Genomic DNA, 14,884 nt, shown 5'->3' on the forward strand with positions numbered 1-14,884 from the left:
GGAGGTAAAATTTATTCATGCTGAGTTACAAGTAATCAATGTGTAGACTGGTGTAAAACATAGTATCAAATTTTGAGATTAAGAAAAGGACTTTATTGATAAAGAGAAATTTAAGAAACCAAATCTTTTTACAGATATTGCCAAAAAAGTCCATTAAATTAATTTTAATAACCATTTCCTAAAGTTGAGATTTATTTTTGAAGAGAAAAACGAGGTAAGAGCAATTCCACAAAGGACCTGTAGCCTCTGAAACGTCAAACAACAGATTCTTCAGTTGTTTCAGTTCCATAATTTTGCTTTATTTTGACTGATTGGTAAAAAAGATATACAGTAAGGAAAGTCTTTTAACTGGCAAATTGAATGCTTTTTTGCAAATTAATATAAGTTATAAAATCTCATTATTATAATTTATAACATATATACTATATCCAAAAATATGTAAAATAGTCTTTTAAAATAAAAAAGGAGCCGTATTAAACTAATGGGCATAGGATATTACATTTAAACACAGGTCCCTTATATATGAGTTTGAGCAAGCTCTGAGAGCTAGTGATGGACAGGGAAGCCTGGAGTACTGCAGCCCGTGGGACTGCAAAGAGTCGGACATGACTGAGCGACTAAACTGAACTGACAGTGAAGAAAGCAATTAAATGATTCAAGATTGAAAGCTAAAGACTAAATTTCTAATAACATAAATAACTGCATATACTAACATATTCATATTGCTTATTTATGCATATCTACATTATTGAACACAAAACTAACTGCTGAATGATTCACAGATTTTAATTGAAATTAACAGTCACTTTATTTTCGGGGCTCCAAAATCATGGCAGACGGTGATTGCAGCCATGAAATTAAAAGGCGCTTACTCCTTGGAAGGAAAGCTATGACCAATCTAGACAGCATATTAAAAAGTAGAACTACCTTATGACCCAGCAATCCCACTGCTGGGCATACACACTGAGGAAACCAGAATTGAAAGAGACACATGTACCCCAATGTTCATCGCAGCACTGTTTATAATAGCCAGGACATGGAAACAACCTAGATGTCCATCAGCAGATGAATGGATAAGAAAGCTGTGGTACATATACACAATGGAGTATTACTCAGCCATTAAAAAGAATTCATTTGAATCAGTTCTGATGAGATGGATGAAACTGGAGCCGATTATACAGAGTGAAGTAAGCCAGAAAGAAAAACACCAATACAGTATACTAACACATATATATGGAATTTAGGAAGATGGCAATGACGACCCTGTATGCAAGACAGGGAAAGAGACACAGATGTGTATAACGGACTTTTGGACTCAGAGGGAGAGGGAGAGGGTGGGATGATTTGGGAGAATGACATTCTAACATGTATACTATCATGTGAATTGAATCGCCAGTCTATGTCTGACGCAGGATGCAGCATGCTTGGGGCTGGTGCATGGGGATGACCCAGAAAGATGTTATGGGGAGGGAGGTGGGAGGGGGGTTCATGTTTGGGAATGCATGTAAGAATTAAAGATTTTAAAATTTAAAAAATAAAAAACTAAAAAATAAAAAAAAAAGAGAAAAAATAAAAAATAAAAAAAAAATAAAAAGTAGAAACATTACTTTGCCAACAAAGTTCCGTCTAGTCAAAGCTATGGTTTTTCCAGTAGTCATGTATGCATGTGAGAGATGGACTATAAAGAAGGCTGAGCGCCAAAGAATTGATGCTTTTAAATTGTGGTGTTGGAGAAGACTCTTGAGAGTCTCTTGGCCTGCAAGAAGATTCAACCAGTCGATCCTAAAGGAAATCAATCATGAATATTCATTGGAAGGACTGATGCTAAAGCTGAAACTCCAATACTTTGGACACCTGATACAAAGAACTGACTCATTTGAAAAGACCCCGATGCTGGGAAAGATTGAAGGCGGGAGGAGAAGGGGACGACAGAGGATGAGGTAGTTGGATGGCATCACCAACTCAATGGACATGAGTTTGAATAAGCTCCAGGAGTTGGTGATGAACAGGGAAGACTGGCGTGCTGCAGTCCATGGTGTCGCAAAGAGTCAGACACGACTGACACTGAACTGAACTGAACTGAACTGAAGTGGTCTCACCTCCATTTTATACACTCAAATGAGTGAAGAGTATAAAAAAACCTAACTTCTACTACCAGTACCTTCTAGATATCAATATTTATTTCTTCTTAAAAGTTCCTTCTCTTTTCTTCTACATAATATTTTAACAGAAAGTATGGTTTCATCTAAATATGACTCTATTTTTCAAACTGACAAGAAATAGTGTTAAGGAGGATACAAAGGAACAGGGATACTGCCCTGGGGAGCTTAAACTGAAATACCTTTGAAAGGTAACTTGGCATTGTCTATCAAAATTTTCAAGGCACACAGAAATTTATACTAAGAAGCAATCATACAAAGGCATAAAGTAATACAATAAATGAATAAAAAATAAATGGATATTTATTAAATAATTACTTCTAATAATTAACAACTAAAGTCACTCTAAGTGTTCATCAATAAGGGACTGATTGAATAAACTACTGTATCACACAATGGAGTGCACAGTTTAAATGAGACAGAAAAATGTTTATGATGCATTAAATGAAAAAGCGGGTATCAAAACAATTTAGATAGTAAATATAATTTTTGAATTATATAAATAAAATGCATAAATACATATTAAATATACATGGAAAACAGCTGTAAGAATATATATGAAATTTTCAAAGAATTTAGAGAAAATCTTTTCTTTCTACTAAATATGTTAATTTATATGAGCAGTTAAGTATTCCCTATAATAAAAATCAATAATCATAAAGAACATTTTAATATCTTAAAGTGTTTTAATCAAAATATTAAAGCAGGCATTTTTCTTCATCTTCCTAAAGATTTTCTTTTTTAAAAAAATATTTTCTAGCTACTATATGCAAATCTGATTGTTCTCCTAACACATGAGTACCATGCTCTCAAACTTTAAAATGCATTATACTCAACTTTGCAGAATTATATGAAACAAAGGTATTGTGACACAAAATAATCACAATTATATTCAAAGTTGTGGGTTGTTTTTTTTTAATAGTTCACCTCAAATACTCTTTATCTTTTAGAACAAAAGAATGGAACTTTAAAAAAAAGTGATTTCTGTAGCGATAGATAAAACTCAGTATCTTCTTTTTCACTTATATATCCTATAGGTTGTAGCAATAACATTTTTGTCAATAAGCATAATCAAAATATTTTCCACAATCACTAAACTGTTAACTTCATTAATGGCTTAGCAATCAATATTTCTCCATCTCAACTTGAAGCAATCAGTATTTCTCCATCTAAATCCTAAGCAAAATTTCGGATACTAAAAACATTTATGCCAACTGTACACTTACTCTATTAAAAATTTTTTTTAATATTTAAACTTAATTTTCAAATAAAGATTTATGCTCACTAGAATACATACTTGTAAAAATAATTTTACTTTTCTAAAATACTTTTTATTAAAGGATTGAAAACACATCTTTACTTTACCCAGTTGTTGATGTTGGTGTTTGTCATAATGACTGTGACAGAAATGGGTTCCACCTTCCTGATCTTCTGTCTTCTCTGATGAAAGCAAACCGAGACGTTTCAATTTCAGTAATCTTGGCGAACTTTCCTGAAAACTCTCTACAGGGCCCAAAACCATATCTCCCGAAACAACAGGAGGAACAACTCTTTTCAAAAATTCCATATTAAGGTTTTTCTACATTACTGGACCCACAAGTACACAGACAAGTATTTGTACCAACTTCCTCGATGAGAAGGTTAGGTCCACTCTTTGTGTCAAAGAGCAAAGAAACGTCATATGAACTTAGGTGGGTCAACTACCAGCTGTTTTGAAGCTGATTTTTAGGACATTTGCTGTTCATACTGATAAGAAGTCAAACAGCTACCAACTGTGAAACTGCACTTCATATATACATATACAAGTACATGTACAATGGGTGGTAACAGCAATACTGAGACTATAAAATGCTTAGCATCCATCTAGTTTAACGTTTAGACTTTGAAAACCTACACTGTGATAATGTTAGGACAAATTTACTTTGGTCTGAGGTGTGTCTTACTTTTAAACACACTTAACAGCTGAAACGTGAAACAGTAACTTGAACTCAAAAGATAATTCTTATCATTCCGGAAATTCACTAGCAGACTGCAGGAAGATCAAGTTTTATAGAAGGTGAAAAGGAGTAATTTAAAACTATACTGTATTATGAACATCCCAATGTACTTTTATTTTTATTTTATTTTCTGCTGCTGTGGTTCTGCTTTACTTTCTGGTGGTTGTTTCATTTAAAAGTTTATCTTTTCTAATATATCTGTGGTGGTGGTGGTTTAGTCACCAAGTCATGTCCGACTCTTATAACCCCATGGACTGTAGCCTTCCAGGCTCCTCTGTCCATGGGAATTCTCCAGGCAAGAACACTGAAGTGGGTTGCTATTTCCTTCTCCAGGGAATCTTCCTGACCCAGTAATGAAACCCAGGTCTCCTGCACCGCAGACAGATTCTTTACCAATCTGTACCAATGTACTTTTAAACACACACCAAAAAAACTTGTTCATTATAATCAATCATAAGTTATAATCTTAAAGTCATAAGTTATCTAAAGTAGCAAAGGAAATCTTGGGATGAATTACTAAAAAAAAAAAAATTTGATAATTTAAAATATATGAATATAAGAAAATAAAATTAAACAGTTTAAAGTATAAATATTTAATTCAATAAACCCAGTAATCAACCTTACATAATTTATTTCCAAATAACTAAGCATCCTATTAAATATTTTAAAATAGCAAAAGTAACTGATCCTACTGCCTTATTGTAATCCAGAAGCATGATAAAATGTGCCAGTGAAAGGTACTAAATAAGACTTTGTGCACTTTAATATCTTCTTTTCTCCCTTTCTTTGCCTGCCCTCTGGTGGGGTTACTAAGTGACCAAAAAAGAAATGAAAACAAACAAATTGAACAGATAAGACATAAACTTCCCTAAGTAGTCAAACTGATAACTTTGAAGGATACACACTTAAGAGAAAAAAAAAAAAAAACCTGATTCATTTAGTGAAACACAATCTTTTTCTTCCAGCACTCAGTAGGAAGAGAATGATCTACATATATTAAAAGATGAAGCATAAGGTTGTCTACACAGATATCAAGGAAATTGCTATAATATAAACACAAGTAAATTTCTGGTCTGAATTGTGATGTGCTTAGTCGCTCAGTTATGTCCGACTCTTTGTGACCCCATGGAGTATATAACCTGCCAGGCTCCTCTGTCCATGGGGATTCTCCAGGCAAGAATACTGGAGTGGGTTGCCATGCCCTCCTCCAGAGGATCTACCCAATCCAGGGATCGAACCCAAGTCTCCAGCATTGTAGGTAGATTCTTTACTATCTGAGCCACCAAGGTCTGAATAGATGAGTTTTTAATCCTTAACATTAATAATGAAGTCAATTATTCTCTATTTCATTCATTTAAAAGATATTAAGTAAAAATCCTCTATACATAAAGCATTAATATATTATTAAGGTTCAGAAGAAATTTAGAGGATTTATTCATGCAAATCCTGTCTCATGGAATTCTACAGTAAAAAGGAGGGAAAAAAAAACAAGGAGGCCAAGTAAAGGACTCAAGTTTCTTGCCCTAAAGCAAGACTATACCAACTAGAAAGAAACACTGACTTTAAAAAAATCCTTCTCAGAAGTAGATTCTCTCTTAACCCTGGAGCACAGAAGGATAAAAATTCATATATGATCATCCTATTGCCAACAAACTGCAAAAACAAACTGGTTAGAACCATAATCCATGTCCTTTAATAACCTAGAAGTTATCCCTGTATCTTCCCAGGTTTTTATTTTTGTTTTTCCATCTTACCTCATTCATATTTTTTAAACCGAAGGACAACTGGCTTATAATATTATATTAGTTTTAGGTGTACAAGATAGTGATTCGAGATTTTTATATGGATAATTATGAAATGATCACCATGGTAAGTCTAGTTACCACCTGTCACACACATAGCATTACTACAATATTACTGGCTATATTCCTATGCCATATATTACATCTCCATGACTTATTTTATAACTAAAAATTTGTACCTCTTGATCTCCCTCACCCTATCTCAACCATATCCCCATGCCCTCCCCTTTGGCAAGCCCCTGTTTGTTCTCTGTGTCTATGAGCTATTTCTGATTTATTTGTGTTACTTTTTTTGTTTTTGAGATTCCACATATAAGTGAAATCACATGGCATTTGTATTCCTCTGTCCGACTTACTTCACTTAACATAATGCCCTCTAGATCCATGCTGGCCTTTTGTTTGCTTCCTCTTTACTGATATGGTCTCTTGTTCTTTAAAACTTAGTTCAAGTCCCTCGTGTCCAACTCTTTGCAACCCCATCCATGGAGTTCTCCAGGCCAGAATATTGAAGTGGGTAGCCTTTCCCTTCTACAGGGGATCTTCCGAACTCAGGGATTGAACTCAGGTCTCCCACAATGCAGGCGGATTCTTTACCAGCTGAGCCACAAGGGAAGCCCAAGAATAGTGGAGTGGGTAGTCTATCCCTTCTCCTCGAACCAGGATCTCCTACACTGCAGGCCGATTCTTTACCAACTGAGCTACAATGGAAGCCAGCACATTGAAACTTATGTGTGTTGTTTTTCTCAGGTCCCTTTGTAGGTCTTATCTGTGGCGCCCAGGAATACAGTAGTATGCAACAAACATGCTGATTATGAGGGCAAGTTAGCTTCATGTTTGTTCATGATATACAAGACAACCACACACATCACTGTTAACCTCACTGTTCTAAACCACACTTTCAGTTGGAAAAAGAAAGGGCAAGGATTAGGTGATATAGGAGAGACCACAAGATTTTTTTTTTCAGATTTCCTTCTTTCAACAAATGTTTGCTGAGAGGCTTCTTTAATAGCCTGTGCATGATGCAAACGCACTAAGGATTTACCTTCATCCCCAGGAAGCTTAACTCTCACAACTACAAGACTCCCTGTTTGGCTTGGCCAAGGTTTTGTTGAGCCTGCAATATGCTTCAATTTCTTCTGTCCAATAACGTCCTTTCTTTGCAGGTGTGGATTCCTAATAAACATCTAGGAGTCAAACTCCTTTTCAGTGTCAGCTTTTGGAGGACCGTCCCTGAGACGTAATAGCGAGGTATAAAGCATGGGCCTGCAATATCCATTACCAGCTGAATCTATGATGGCGAAATGCCATAAAGCTATTTCTAAGATCTTTGGTTGATTATCAAAACTTTGAACTCTTGCTGTAACAGTTAAAGAATTAAGAAATTATAGCAGTTATAAATTATAACTAACAGGGGTAGTCACTCAAAGACAGCATTTAAAAATCTTTTGAGACCTGTAAGTCACTATTTCACCTTTAGAATATTTATTATAATCTTACCGTAGAATTCAAGACAAGAACTTCTTGGCGGTAAGCTGGATCATCTAATCCTGGCTATGGGACTCTTGAGCAGTTTTGAGAATTAAGCAGTTAGGTGTTAATCATCCAAGATTAAATAATGGCTTCAGCTCTGAAGAAAAACAAAATATGAGATTGATACATTAGACATGTTTATAATAAGTACATCTGTGTGTGACTCACATCCACCCTTACTTATGCATATATTATATTGCAGGGTCACTAGGTGCTACAGTTATCCTCTTTCAATTAGTGTTATGTTTTTTTCTAAGTTTTTATTATGACAATTTTCAAACTAATACAAAATTATTGAGACTATTATGATAAACCCACCCTTATCAACTCATGGCCAATCCTATTGCATTTACGTCTTCACCCACCCCTCAACCTCTATCCCACCACTCTGGGGCATTCTGAAGCAAATTCCAGGCATTATACCACTTTATCTGTAGACCATTCTGTATGTCTCTTTCTAAGACAAAGATTTGCTTTTATAAACATAAGGTAGTATCATTATAATATCCACAATTAATTCACAATAATTTCTTTATTACATCAACTACCAATCAGTGCTTATATTTCTCCAACTGTCTCATAAGTGTCTAATTCAAAGCTAAACAAAATCCATACAGGCAATTGTTACTGTTTCTCCTAAATCCCTTTTAATCTACAGTTGTTTTTTTTCCCCCTCCATTCTTCTCTTTGCAGCAACAAACAAAGCTTTTACTAGACAAAAATTGAACAAATACATCAATACCCTAACTGTTCAATAATAAATTAAATCCATTTTCATTTTATTCACCAAAATAATCAGATTTGCAAAATAGTTCATATATCCACTAGGCCTAATATTATTCCATCTGCCGACAGTGTTTATGGTGCACATTCTTCAAAGTCCAACTATAATAACTCTGAGCAGGTGCTGGATTATGAACTATTATACCTTATATGTAATAATTTGATGACTACTAAGAATGAAACCAATGACCAAAAGGAGTTATCCTTTAACTGCATATAAGGCCTCACATGCAATCAAATACATTTCATGTTTTTAGTACCATGAAAGGTTGTGCATTTTTCAATAGGCCACATTTTTAACTTGTCATTGAACCACAAATCAACCTCATTTTAAATCACATCCTGTTTCTTACTATTTTCTTGTTTAATGAATTTAATTCCCAGCCCAAAAGAAAGAACTATTTTGTAAAATATTAATTGTGTACTTAAAAGTTCTTAATCTGAAATTCCTTTAGCCAAGTTAGAAAAATATAAAAATATTTCATTTATTCACAAGCATAATCAGCTAAATCATGACTAAAACCAAATCTCTGAAGCCCCAAACTGGTAAATACGAAACTACTAATTTAATATAGATGTACTTGTTTATAATCAATTATCATTCAGACTTACGAATTTTTAACTGCCCCACCAAATATTTCTGCATCTGTTAACAACATGGTTATCTACAATCCCACCATAACTTTTGATACTTTATCTTAGTTTCATGGAATCATTTCTCCCTCAAAGCAAATAAAACTTATATGACAAACAGCATATCATTTCTTGCCTACAGTGAGCACAGCAGTCATGTACTAGTCTGTATTTAATGAAATTTATACTATTTTTGTTTTGTTCAGGGGTAGTTTGGGGTTTTTTTGTTGGTGGTGATGGGGGTTTTTTTTGGGGGGGGCAGGTCAATTGTACTTTTATCTTCTCTCCATATAGGCTACCTAAAATGGAGCTTTTATTTTCATTTCACTTGATTAATTTGGAGAATACTTTATCTATAAGAAGAGTAATTTTTTTGGGGGGGTTCACATTCCACAGCACATGTGTCCTTAGTTTCCCGACCAGGGACTGAAACCACAGCCCCTGCACTGGAAGGCAGAGTCTTAACCTCTGGACCACTGGGGAAGCCCTGAAAAGAATAGATTTTATTACTGCTTCTATACTACTACTTTTGAGACGGTCAAGGTCAGAGAGGTCAGGTAACTGCGGTCGTGGTACGCACATGACCGATCCTGTTGTTTCTTATTTTAAAAGAATAAGCTCAAGAGTGACTTAAGGAGGTCAGATGGCATTTGACAACACTGAACAGAAGACTGTAAATTAGTCAAATAGCACAAGCTTTAAAGATTCAAGGCTTTAAATCAGCAATAAGACTAATGATCTAGAACCTTCCATGTGTAATAAAGAGAACAGTGGCCCAGCTCTGCTTGGAAGGATTCTCAGATCAAATGAGGTCCTTCAGGGACAACTCTGTTTCACTTTAGTCTAGAAAGTAAAAGAGAAAGTTGAATAGGTGCTCAGGTAACATATTAACCTCATTTCCTTTCTGAAAAGGATTACAAGAATAGTGAAGAAAAGAAATGCCACAAATCTAATGTACCCTAACTGCAGTAAAACTTCTGACATAAAAATCTCTGATATACATTGATACATAAAACTATAATCTTGAACAAATAGAGCAGAAATTAAGAAAAAATGAGTTTCAGTGATGTTCAATGTAAGTACTCTCAATATTTACAGGCTTGGAATACTTCATAATCTGAAAAGGAGAACAAGAAGCTATGGTTCCAAGCACAAGGTAGATTTGAGCTCAATATAATAAAAAGAATAACTTAATTATTATATAATTCATTTAAAACCTGCTTCATAAAGAAATGGAGTTCCTGCTGAGTTTTTAGGTAAAGATTGTTAGAAATGTTATAGAAAGGGTTATACCACTGAGTCAAAAGACTAAGCTAAATTACTTCATAGATTCCAACTTGAAATCCTAAATTTCACTTTAATATATATTTTGTACTTACACTTGAATACTGGAAAGTGTGGTGACCTAAAGATTCAATCATATTTCAACTAAAGAAAGAAACCACAATGTAAGATATTAAATCTATAACAGAAAACTTCAGTCTTTCTATTAAAATTATTCTGGGAATATTGAAAGACCTCTTTAAATGATGCAAAAGACCAAAATGATGCAATGATTTTCAAATAAATTAGAATAATCATAGCTCCTATCTATAATGGCAAAATAAGTACAGAAAATGGAAAATGAAATATTTTTTAATCTGCCAAAGATTATGGAAGATGTGAAAAATCTATGCACAAAGACTCAAGTGTAGGCAGCAAATAATTACTCAAATTATCCTCTTTGTCTGACTGACAAAAGTTATTAAAATAAAGAATTTATAGTCATCCCTTTAATTAAGAAAGAAAATTAATGATTCATAAATCAACACTGACTCCACTACACTAATTTTTAGAAATTCATTTTTTCTCTTACTTTATAAATGTTTTAATTTTTACAATATCTAAAACAAACCTGCATTTTAATCTTCTGTCATTCTTTATTTCAACTTTTAAGAAGTATGGAAACTTACGATGCTGACTAATGCAAGCATGGATTATACAATATCACCTGCTAAAAATGCTGTATAATGGCACTGAGCTAGAATAATTGGGCTCACTGCAAAAATCTAAACCTCTTGCTGATAAAGCAATGTTCTCTGCAGGTAAATTTTTCTATATTTTGTTGATTTTACATTTTTAGCGAAAATAACAGTTATCATACTACTTGTCTTAATGAAAACAATTAGGAAAATTTTCCATTCACAAATTCAAAGGGAAGGTTTCTGTAACAGTTTCATTCACTGAATCATAAGGACACAGCCCCAAAGTACATTTTCTAGTAAACTGGTGAATGAACATGTATTGTTTAGAATAATTTTCCTTTTACATTTCTACAGCATTACACTTCTATAGTATTTCTAACCCATTCAACAGCATTTCTGTTGGCACAGGAAAAAAAAAAAAAGGAACTAGATCACAAAACTATCATATAAGTGCCCTGCTGCTGCTGCTGCTAAGTCGCTTCAGTCGTGTCCAACTCTGTGTGACCCCATTGACGGCAGCCCACCAGGCTCCCCCGTCCCTGGGATTCTCCAGGCAAGAACACTGGAGTGGGTTGCCATTTCCTTCTCCAATGCATGAAAGTGAAAAGTGAAAGTGAAGTCACTCAGTCGTGTCCGACTCTTTGCAACCCCATGGACTGCAGCCTATTAGGCTCCTCCGCCCATGGGGTTTTCCAGGCAAGAGTATTAGAGTGGGGTGCCATCGCCTTCTCCGTATAAGTGCCCTACCTACTCATTTAGACTTAAATAAGAAGAAAATTTTTGGACAAATGTAGAAACAGCCCAGTAAGACATCATGTCAGTAAATCTGGAATTTTCTCCCATCCCTAATTTCTAAAAAATCCATTGCTGTAACTATGTATGCCACACATGAATTTATAAAAATCATACCTTTAACAAATATTGAGCAGAACTATATGCCAAGAATCAGGGACAGAAGAGTGAACAGAAGAGACAAAAATCCCTAGGCTCACAGGGCTTACCTTCCAGTATGAGCTTGAATTTTTTGTAGTCCTTCCTTTGAGAATCTGAAAAAAGTGCTGGAGGCCTCTCCTTCCAAAATGAAAACACAGTGAATCTTGCAGGGTTATGAACCTCTGTACTCCAATTACTAATTATGGATTAAAAATCCCTGATAAAAACCCTCCTAATGCTTACTTTCTGTCTGCCATTTATAGTGAATAGTGTCATAATTTTACTATTCATAGTATTAAGAAGTAATACAGTCATCCTTTTATATACAGGAGATAATGTTTCCAGGACTCCTTGTGGAAACCAAAAGCATCAGATGCTCAAGTCTTTTATATAAAAGTTTATAGTATGTATAAATAACCCATGCAAATCCTCCTATATGCTTTAAACCCTCTCTATATTATATAATACCTAATACAACATAAATGCTATGTAAATAATTATAAATAAAATGCTAATTCTGTGGTGAACAGTAAACTCAAGTTTTATCTTTTGGAACTTTCTGGAACTTTTTTCTGAATAATTTTAATCCAAGGTTGGTTGAATCTGTAGATGTGGAAGATATAGAGATAGAGAACCAACTGTGCTTTTTCTTACTCATTAAAATACTTAAAGCCTTCAAATTTCAATAGAATGTGTTCTATTTATTCTATTTGTACCTCAAACAAATTTCTAGACTACTGATAGTATCCTTTATCAATTTTAGTTTTTCCAGGAGAAAACTGATCCTAACCTCTTCAATAATTTCATAGGTAAACTTTCTGATTTCATTATTTATTCTCTGGACCTTCTTGAGTTAAAATTCCCACTCCCCCTGCTCAACTCTTCAGCTGAAGTCTCCACGGAAGTCACCCACAGTGCTTGCAAGAAGATATATATGCTCAAGAGAAACCACAATAAACCTTTAACCTTAACAGAAATCATCAATGACCCCCAAATTTTTATTCTTGCTTTTCACAAGAAGAGAGTGATCCACTAGTAAAAAGCTTTTTACTTAAAAATACAACATCTAAAACTAAGGTTATTACTGTCTCTAAGCAATGTCTTATGCTTTTTATACCTATAATTTTTTAAAATTATACATTGGAAATTACCTAATTATGATCCTAAGGTCCTAAAATACCAAACATTAAAGAAAACTATGAAAATACGGTGTATATATTTTACATGTTACACGAAACAACTGATAGTAAAGAGGTCTCAAGGCTAATCCAAATTTTAAGTTATTCAGAAAAATGAAGAAGTAGCTAGGCAAGATCACAGAGCAAGTAAATGACCACAATTCATCTCCAAAGTGTGTCTTTTCTCTTTTTCTCTGTTTATAGTCTGTAAACTTAAGAGAGGTCCTGCTTTTATAAGAGCAACTATGAAAGCACAAACTCCCACTGATGTTTAGCTGACCCATTTCTGTGAAATTTATAGCACCAAAATAATTTCTCTAAATTTAAGGAAGAATGATCATCTGTTATCTGCAGCCTCATAAACTGGATCAAAAGCCTTTAAAATGTCTATGCTCTTTGACCCAATAATTCTACTTCTAAAGCCTTTTCTAGGAAGATGATCAGAAATGCAGACAGATTTATTCACAAAGGTATCATTGTACAATTATTCCTATGAGCAGAATACTGCAGGGGAGGGGCAGGACAAAAACAGACAATGAAAAATAAAAAATCATGGTATAGTCACTAGATGAAATGTTAGCCATCAATTACAAATCATTTACTAATATGCCATAATATTCACTATATATTTTTAAGTAATAAGTAGAAAAACAAAAGTCTTTATAGTACCTTTGCAATTACTAGAGATAAAACTACATTTAGAAATAAAGAATAAACTTACAATGATAGACTCAAATTGTCAAGGCAGTCAATGTCTCTATGCCCATGTCCTTATTTATAAAATAAAGATAATAAAAACCTCTCAGGGCTATCATGAGAATTCACTTTTGGATGAAAAGTGCTTAAATGGTGCTTGACATAAGTACTCAGATGTTATTATTATTATTTATTAACTCATATCCCATATGCTGATAGATAAAATCTGTAATACTTCTAAAAAAAATGAAGAAATTCAGTTACTCATAATTCTAATACCAAGAGATGGCCAGTATTAATTCATGTAAATATCTGGGTTAATTTTTTTCATATCTTTCAACATGCATTCAACATTTTATACAATTGGTGTTAAGTTTTACTGTTTCTACTGGTTACAAAATACTGTTAAAATTTTATAAATATAGTATGTGCATTTCATCATTCCACTGGTATTGAACATAAGGTTCAGTTCTTCACTCTATAAATAAAACTGCAATGAATATCCTGATTGGCAGTCTCTGTACACATATTTGATTTTTCCCTCAAGAAAGAGTCTAAAATCAGAATTTCTATCTCAAATGGTATGAAATACACTTGGCCTTACTTCCTACTGACCTCTATAGAATGTAGACACATACTAAGTGTTCAAAGCTGCCAATTTCTCTCCTTTCTCCATGGGTACTTCAAAGATATTAACTGGCTTTTTCATTGTAACTTTTCTGCTGTGTTTTGGTACAATTGCTTTTCAAGTGTTTCTTTTTCCATTTATTCTATTTAAAGAAGTTCACTTTTCCTTTATATCACTCTAACATCCCAAACACAATTTGAGTGTTCATAACTTCAGTACATTCTTCAAAAAGATTCTTAAGAATCTACTTTTTATGACTAGAAAAAGAAGTCTTTGTCTTTCAGAAACACATCCTAAAATATTTACAGATGATATGTATGACAGAGGAACTGCATCAAAGTAAGTGGAAACTGGGGAAACGGAATGGATAGAATTAACAAAGAGCTGATCAATGTTGAAGCTGAAGAATGGGTATATGAACATTCATTCCACTAATCTCTCTGTTTAAAATTTTATCATTATATTTAAATATTAAATACAATATTTATATAAATGTATAAATATCTATAAATGTTTATATAAAATTTCTATTTATATAAATATTTAAACATTAAATATCTTCAAGGGGAAATTGTTTTTAA

General features: G+C 33.6%; 1 protein-coding gene across 11 annotated transcripts in view; it reads right to left on the bottom strand.

The window, feature by feature from the left end:
* Positions 1-14,884, bottom strand: part of FRYL (FRY like transcription coactivator) — a 260,551-nt gene that overhangs the window by 184,035 nt on the left and 61,632 nt on the right. For 9 of the 11 annotated variants that reach the window (XR_011257763.1, XR_011257764.1, XM_069594063.1 and 6 more), the window contains exon 3: positions 7,456-7,585. The gene's annotated coding sequence lies outside the window, so the exon portion shown is untranslated. Of the gene's footprint in view, positions 1-3,524; positions 3,600-7,455; positions 7,586-14,884 lie in introns of all 11 variants that reach the window. The other 2 variants (XM_069594062.1, XM_069594057.1) reach the window with 1 other exon arrangement.

The sequence above is a fragment of the Ovis canadensis genome, chromosome 6 (assembly GCF_042477335.2).
Source record: "Ovis canadensis isolate MfBH-ARS-UI-01 breed Bighorn chromosome 6, ARS-UI_OviCan_v2, whole genome shotgun sequence".
NCBI lineage: Eukaryota > Metazoa > Chordata > Mammalia > Artiodactyla > Bovidae > Ovis > Ovis canadensis.